This window comes from Haplochromis burtoni, unplaced genomic scaffold (assembly GCF_018398535.1).
Source record: "Haplochromis burtoni strain Fernald_Lab_line unplaced genomic scaffold, NCSU_Asbu1 Contig_9, whole genome shotgun sequence".
Lineage (NCBI taxonomy): Eukaryota > Metazoa > Chordata > Actinopteri > Cichliformes > Cichlidae > Haplochromis > Haplochromis burtoni.
In genome coordinates, this window is record NW_024582370.1 from 663,240 (window position 1) to 669,655 (window position 6,416).

Below are 6,416 nucleotides of genomic sequence, written 5' to 3' on the forward strand. Positions count from 1 at the left end.
GTGTGTGTGGACAGGAATATGCACATCTAAGTGTTTCTGAAGTAAACATGCAGGAGAAAGGAAAACTGCATGGGCAGGGCTGGATACCTGTTCTGTCACAGACAGCACATACTCGCTGGTGTATTTCATTTCACTCTAAAATAGCATGAAATGCTCTGCTCATTCATAATTACAGTCCTACTCTTTATTGCACACCTAGAAGGACGAGTGAAACTAAGACTATGGAGGGCAAATGCACCCAGTCCCCTCCAGCACTTGCCAGCATTTGACTCTGGGAAGAAAAGTGACTTCAACCGCACCATGTCACTGTCTGCCTCGTGCACACCACAGGTCTCATAAGAGTAAGGCTCTTCTAACTAGCCAATCAGATAGCGCGAGGAACATCACCTACAGTAAATTGTGGAAAAGTTTATTCCTGCAAATGAGCATTGCAACAAAGCCACCATTCATTTACAGGAGAAAGTGGGTGTGCAAGGGCAAATGTGTGCATACAGGTTTGCATGGTTTCTCAGGAAACAGACTCCATGATGTCATAGTATGCGCGTGCACACACACACACTGCTTACATGTCATCAGACATGTAAGCAGTGTGTGTGCATTTGTGCATTTTTGTTTGCCTACTTTACACAGGGTGCACTGACCTAACTAACACTTCAGCACAGTCATTCCTCCCCCTAAAAAGTCATTCCTAGAAAAAAAAAAAGCGAGACTGTTAGCAGGTCACTTGAGCCGTGCAGCATACAGGGTCGTAAACATGACCCTAGAGGCTAATCCTATGAAGTGACCTTTTAAGCTCTCATTTTTTCGTGTTAATTCCTCCTCTGATCTCCAGCTCCGTAATCCTGCATAAGACTGAAAAGATGGTTAGTATGCAAATGGGCCTTGATAAACACAAGAGTTTTGTAGCAACATGATCTGTTTTTCACTGGAAACAAGAAGATGAAATGACTCAACTCCCAATATTATCAGAACTAAGGGGAGTACAAGGGGGAGCCGAGGGCGGAGCTAACAGATGGAAGCAAGTGAGCGTGTCTTTAGAGCATTCGAGCCTCTCGTGAGTAAATATTGAGTTGTGAGCTCTTATTTAATAATGTATTAATTCTCTGACCACTGCAATTGCAAATGGAATTTTCTCTACTCAAAGAAATAATGGTATTATTTAAGGAAAGAAGAAAGACGTGGATGTGGACCTGGCCAGGAAGCACGAATATCTGGCCCCTGTAGTTTGCTCCCTGCAATAAAAATAGCTGCCAAATTATACCAGAAAAGAAAAAGCACCACTGGCCTTGGCTTGGTCAGAAGAATGCAGCCAAAAGGACACAGCTAGGGCATATAGTCAGCATCACACAATGACACGCAGCACACAAAGAGCTGGAAGATATACAGAAGACACCACTAGACCTATTTATACACCTACAATTTCTGCAGTTTGTCCCTTTGCAACATTATGGGAGGTATAAGAAGTATACGTTGTAAATCCACAAAAAGTGTCACCCATGCTCTAATTTGTGGAGCCTTTTTCTCTCAGTCAGACCAAAGAATTGAAGCGATGTGACAGACGATTTGCAGACAGAGGTGCTGAGCATCAAAGAGAAGAAAAAAAGGGAGACAGGAACAAGTCCGATACGGTTTATTATCACCCAGGAATTACATACAAGGCTACTATAAACACGTCATGAAGATAAGCCTTTACTATGTCCCACAATTAAGGAGTCGGTAATACCCACTTTTATCCAACCCTGGTGTTTGTACATATGAATTTCTTTCCCTCCAGCTGTGAGCTGTGAAACATCCGGGCTGAGACGGAAACAAACCAAAGCCTTCAGCCTTAATTGTTGTTGCCTTGGCTCTTCATCTCGCCTCCCATCCAAAGGGCGAGTGGTTTAATGGATGGATGGCTGGCTATTCCTGTCTCACTTTACTGTCTGCAGTGTGTGTGTGTAGCTGGAGGGAGTGCAGACGACACAAAAAAGGAAAAAGGAAAGAGCAGAACGATAATTATGAGACAGACAGAGAGAAGAAAGAAAAAGTGGGAGTTGTGTGTAAGCAGAAGGTTGTGGGCAACAAGGGAGCCGAAGGATCACAGGAACAAAAGAAGGACTTTCCAAGTCGTAGCATCTCTCCTGCACTACTTGGCAAAAATTAAGTGAACACTCAGTCGATATCTTCGCCTTTTGGACTTTACATCTATTTTTAGTGCTTTTAACTAAAACACTGAGTCCGAATTGACAGAAACTGCACCTGAATCTGCAGCTGCAACCAGGCTAATGTTTTTCGTATGGGAAGAAATCCCCTTTAAATCTATGCGTATCCACGTGCTTTTGAGAATACAGCGCTGCTACTGATCCCTCGGGCTCGGTGCTGAAACAGCACAAGCACAAACATCCCTCTACCTTCAAAAAAAAGTGAACAGACCAAAGACGGAAAATTAAGGAATTTCCCTGCAAGCTTAAAGATGCCTCACTCTCAGTTTGTCAGTCACACCCACATACTCACACTTAATATGTCTGTGTAAACAACCACATGTGGTTGAAGCTGTCATAACAGGCAGGAGAAAACAGAAACTTCCAATTCTTCACTGTTGAATTCAAATGTGAAAATTGGACAAGCGGGAGAGGCAAGAGACGTAGATTCTGAGACATAGAGCACAGTAAAGTCTGCTTTCGGCTGCTCCTTTATTCACATGGTGGGTATCTCTCCATGTTTCATTTGGCTGTTTTTTATGCCGGATGTTCTTCCTGACTCACCCCCAAAAGGATGTGAGGTTGCGTCAGGACGTAGTTATGGTAAAAAGCATCCATCAAGTCCTGGGTTATTCATCGCGCCTCACATCACTGCACTGTGTTACAGCCAGAGCTCATAAAAATGATAGCATTTGCCTTTTTCAAGCTAAACATACATATGTTTAAACTCAGTGCTCTCTGAGATGCCAGTAATGTCACTCTGTTCTGCAGATGAAAGAGAGGAAACATTCATCTTTTTCCTACTTTGACCCCTACGAGAGATGAGGTCTCACCCTGTGACATCGCTGTACAGTGAACCTGACGTAAAACCTCGTTTTCATCCTCTGGAACAGTTCAGCTCTGCTTTGTTAGCAGTTGAGTTGGCAGAATTAAGGTGGGGCAGAGAGCTCAGCAAGTGCCAGCTGGCTCTGCAACACCACTGTATTGGCAGCCGCCACGTCAACGCTTGGTGCCGATTAAGATCACACGGTGGCTCCAAGTGATCACAGTGCTGACTGTGCTGAAACAATCTGACATGGCTTAACATGGCGTTGCAGAGAATAAATAGAAATCTGGTCACTGAGTGAGAACGTTTTTTCCCCTTGACTTGGACAGAAGCTGCAGTAAACTCGGACACACGTCACCTGCTTTAATAACCTTGTGTCAGAGTTTATTAACTCACGAATACATGACATATGGTCTTGTAAGCAGCGTGGGTAACACTGTACACCTGTTTCACATTTTTACACAAGTGTAAACCTACCACAATGTTTGCAAGTAGGATGTCAAACAAACACAAAGGCTCTGACACACTCACACGCGTCCCCAATTCATGCACTCTTCAGACAGGCAGGCTGTTAGGCGGGTCTGGTACAAGCATTCGGGTGGAGTTAACTGCCCCAGCGGCTGTAATTTGGTGACTGCCGTCCCTAAAAAAAGGAACTGTTTGGCAGCTCCTCTGATGCCACCAAGCTTGGATGTGGTGGTGAGCAGCTCAGTGCTGCAGAGATGAGGCTTAACCAAATGCACAGCAGTGAGCAGAGCAAAGCTAAAAAGCAAAAAAAGAGCCTAATCAGTCAGCTGGAGAGGAGCGTAGGACCTGAGGATCCACGCCTGTGGGCAGATGAGCCTCAGAGCATGTGGACTATTCCAAAACTTGGGCCAGTTATAAGTGTGGTATGAAGAGAGACTATAAACAATGGTTGCTTTATGACAACCCAAAATGGAACAATTGGCATATTTTATTGTCAAAACACGGCCAAAAAAAGCACAACTTCTAACTGGAGAAAAGAAATGATAACTACCATCTGCAGAGAGAATGTGTAGCTGCATGGGACTGAGTATGCATTTAGGCAAGTGTATGATGGAAAAAATAAATGTTGGCAGCTTCAGGTTGTCTTGGAGATGACCAAAGGTGCACCATAATAAGTGCCCAGGCAGGCAGGTGGACGGATAGACAGGGAGATAGTGAGAATCACAGGACAGACAGAGCAGCAGGTGTAGAGCGGCAATAGGAAAGCAGCCTGTTTGTTCCTGAAGCTGTTTGTTCCTGAAGCTGTTTGTTCCTGAAGCTGTTTGTTCCTGAAGCTTCAGACCATCATTTTGACGGGCTGAAGTCAGACTAACACAGTTTCCCTGTCTTTAAGGAGACAGTTCAGTGTCTCATACGGGGGAGTTAACCACTGGACATATAATGATCATTACAAGACAGAACTGGGTCACTGAGGGAGGAAAAAGGTTGTTCTTCAAAGAGCTTCATATTTTGTCTGCATAATATTATGTTAAAAAACAAAATACAGCTAAGAGGAGAGCGAGCTATAATAATCTTTTTGCCAAAGAAAGTACCTCCACACACAGTTTTCTCAAAACACTGTGTCGGCCTACCCAGAGCTGAATTTGAGGGTAAAGCAGTCTGTATACAAGAAGGACTCGAATGGCTGTTTCACTATAATTATTCTCCCAAAATGAGGATGCATGGATGGACCTAAAAGACCTGCTCTACACGATGTTACATTTAGAGCCTGATGATAGAATAAGAGCCCACTTATTTAGAGAACCAACTAAGTGGAAAGAGGTTTGCTTAATTATCTTCTTACCTTGTAATTAGAGCTTGAATGAGCTTTGGAGATTCATTGCGCCATCTTGTGGGCGCCTGGGGTAAGAGCTAAAACTACAGGTCAACGCTATGGACCACAAGATGCAACAGGTTGAATCCCAAAGCCATCAAATACACATATTCATAATCAGATATTTGCAGGGAAATAAATGAACGATTAAAATGATTTCTATTCATTTCTATCAGTGTACTGTGTTTTCAGCTGTAAATATAAACGCTGGCAGCTCCATCAAAACGTAAAAAATATTTGGGAAACTTTTTGTTTAAAAAAAGAAAAAAGAAAGAAAAAAGTGGAGGCAGCTATCTCATTTTAATTAATACAGATTTTGTTGCTTCCGAGTCCGCTGCCAAGTTAAAAAGTACATATATTAAAATAACCCAACTCCCCTACCTTTGGGAAAGAAATAAGATTTTTATTCCAAGTTCCAAAAAGTAGGTTGACGATTGCTTTTCTCCTTCTGTGCGTCAGTTTATCTTGGAGATGATAAAATATCCTATATTTTCATCACATTTAGGGATTATCGCGGTGTTTCCCTACGATCCGCTGACATCCAGCCGCAGCTCCGTGTGCAACTGCGTTCCGCGTCAGGCCACCGTGTGCGCGCCTTCCAGTCCAAGTCGAGGAAATGACTGCGTTCCGAGGGAGTTGAGCCCATAAAGTTAACAAGCCAGGCTCTGAGCTTCGGAGAAGAAGGAGGAGGAAGAGGAGGGAGTATGTCTACTTCCTTGCTGTATTTCAGCAGCCTGCCAGTAACGGCTGAAAGTGGCAGAGCTGTGATATTACAAGCAATCGTTTCTGCAGTGAAACCGCAGCAGATAACATCCACAACTTTGAATAATTAGGGGTCTTTTTATTTACGGCCATGTTCTGTGGAAAGGTCTTGAGCCAACCCTTATTTCTTTATATTTTGCATCCAAGGAGGCAGTTTCTTGTATTGGCTAAGTGGCTTTGAGTAATATTTCTGCAGTTTCTCTACAAGACGTCCTAAGTGCATTTAAGTTCATTGGCGGATTTTTCAAATTTTTAGTTAAGTTCTTGAAACTGACCATTATCAGAGGAATAGTTTTTGTTTGTTAGGCCTTAACACCGACCTATAAATTATTTAAGCATATAAATGCACCTAACGTAAAGGATGAACCAGTTCTGTGCCTACACAGCAAAGAGCTAACATATCTTCTGACATTTTGTTATTAGCAGCCCGCTGCAGAACACATTTGTTTCATCTGTTTCCATTTCTTTAGTTGAATCTATGTCGATAACACAGACCAACAAGGTGGTTTTCAAAGTGCTATTAGCCAAGAACTTGGCATATCTTAGTGTGGTGCAGTGTCCTTAAAAATGACGAAACTACACAAGAACTGGACTGAAAATCTGTGACAATGGGTCTTATGGAGTGATGAATCCAAATGTGATTTTTTTTTTGCTTCAAATCTAATTATAGGGGAGGAAAGAGATACAAAAGTGAATGTCTATAAAAAATAGTATGTCACAGGCTGGATTTCAGCCAGCAGTGTTGGGATCTTGTCAAAATTGATGAAATTATGAAAGCAGAAAAGTAGATTGGATCCAAAATGGA

At 42.7% G+C, this 6,416-nt stretch overlaps 1 protein-coding gene across 1 annotated transcript in view; it reads right to left on the reverse strand.

Moving 5' to 3' along the window:
- Nucleotides 1-5,539, reverse strand: part of bgnb (biglycan b) — a 16,882-nt gene extending 11,343 nt beyond the window's left edge. Inside the window, exon 1 of the mRNA XM_005914634.2 lies at nt 5,231-5,539. The gene's annotated coding sequence lies outside the window, so the exon portion shown is untranslated. The remainder of the gene's footprint in view (nt 1-5,230) is intronic.
- Nucleotides 5,540-6,416: the final 877 nt, after the last annotated feature.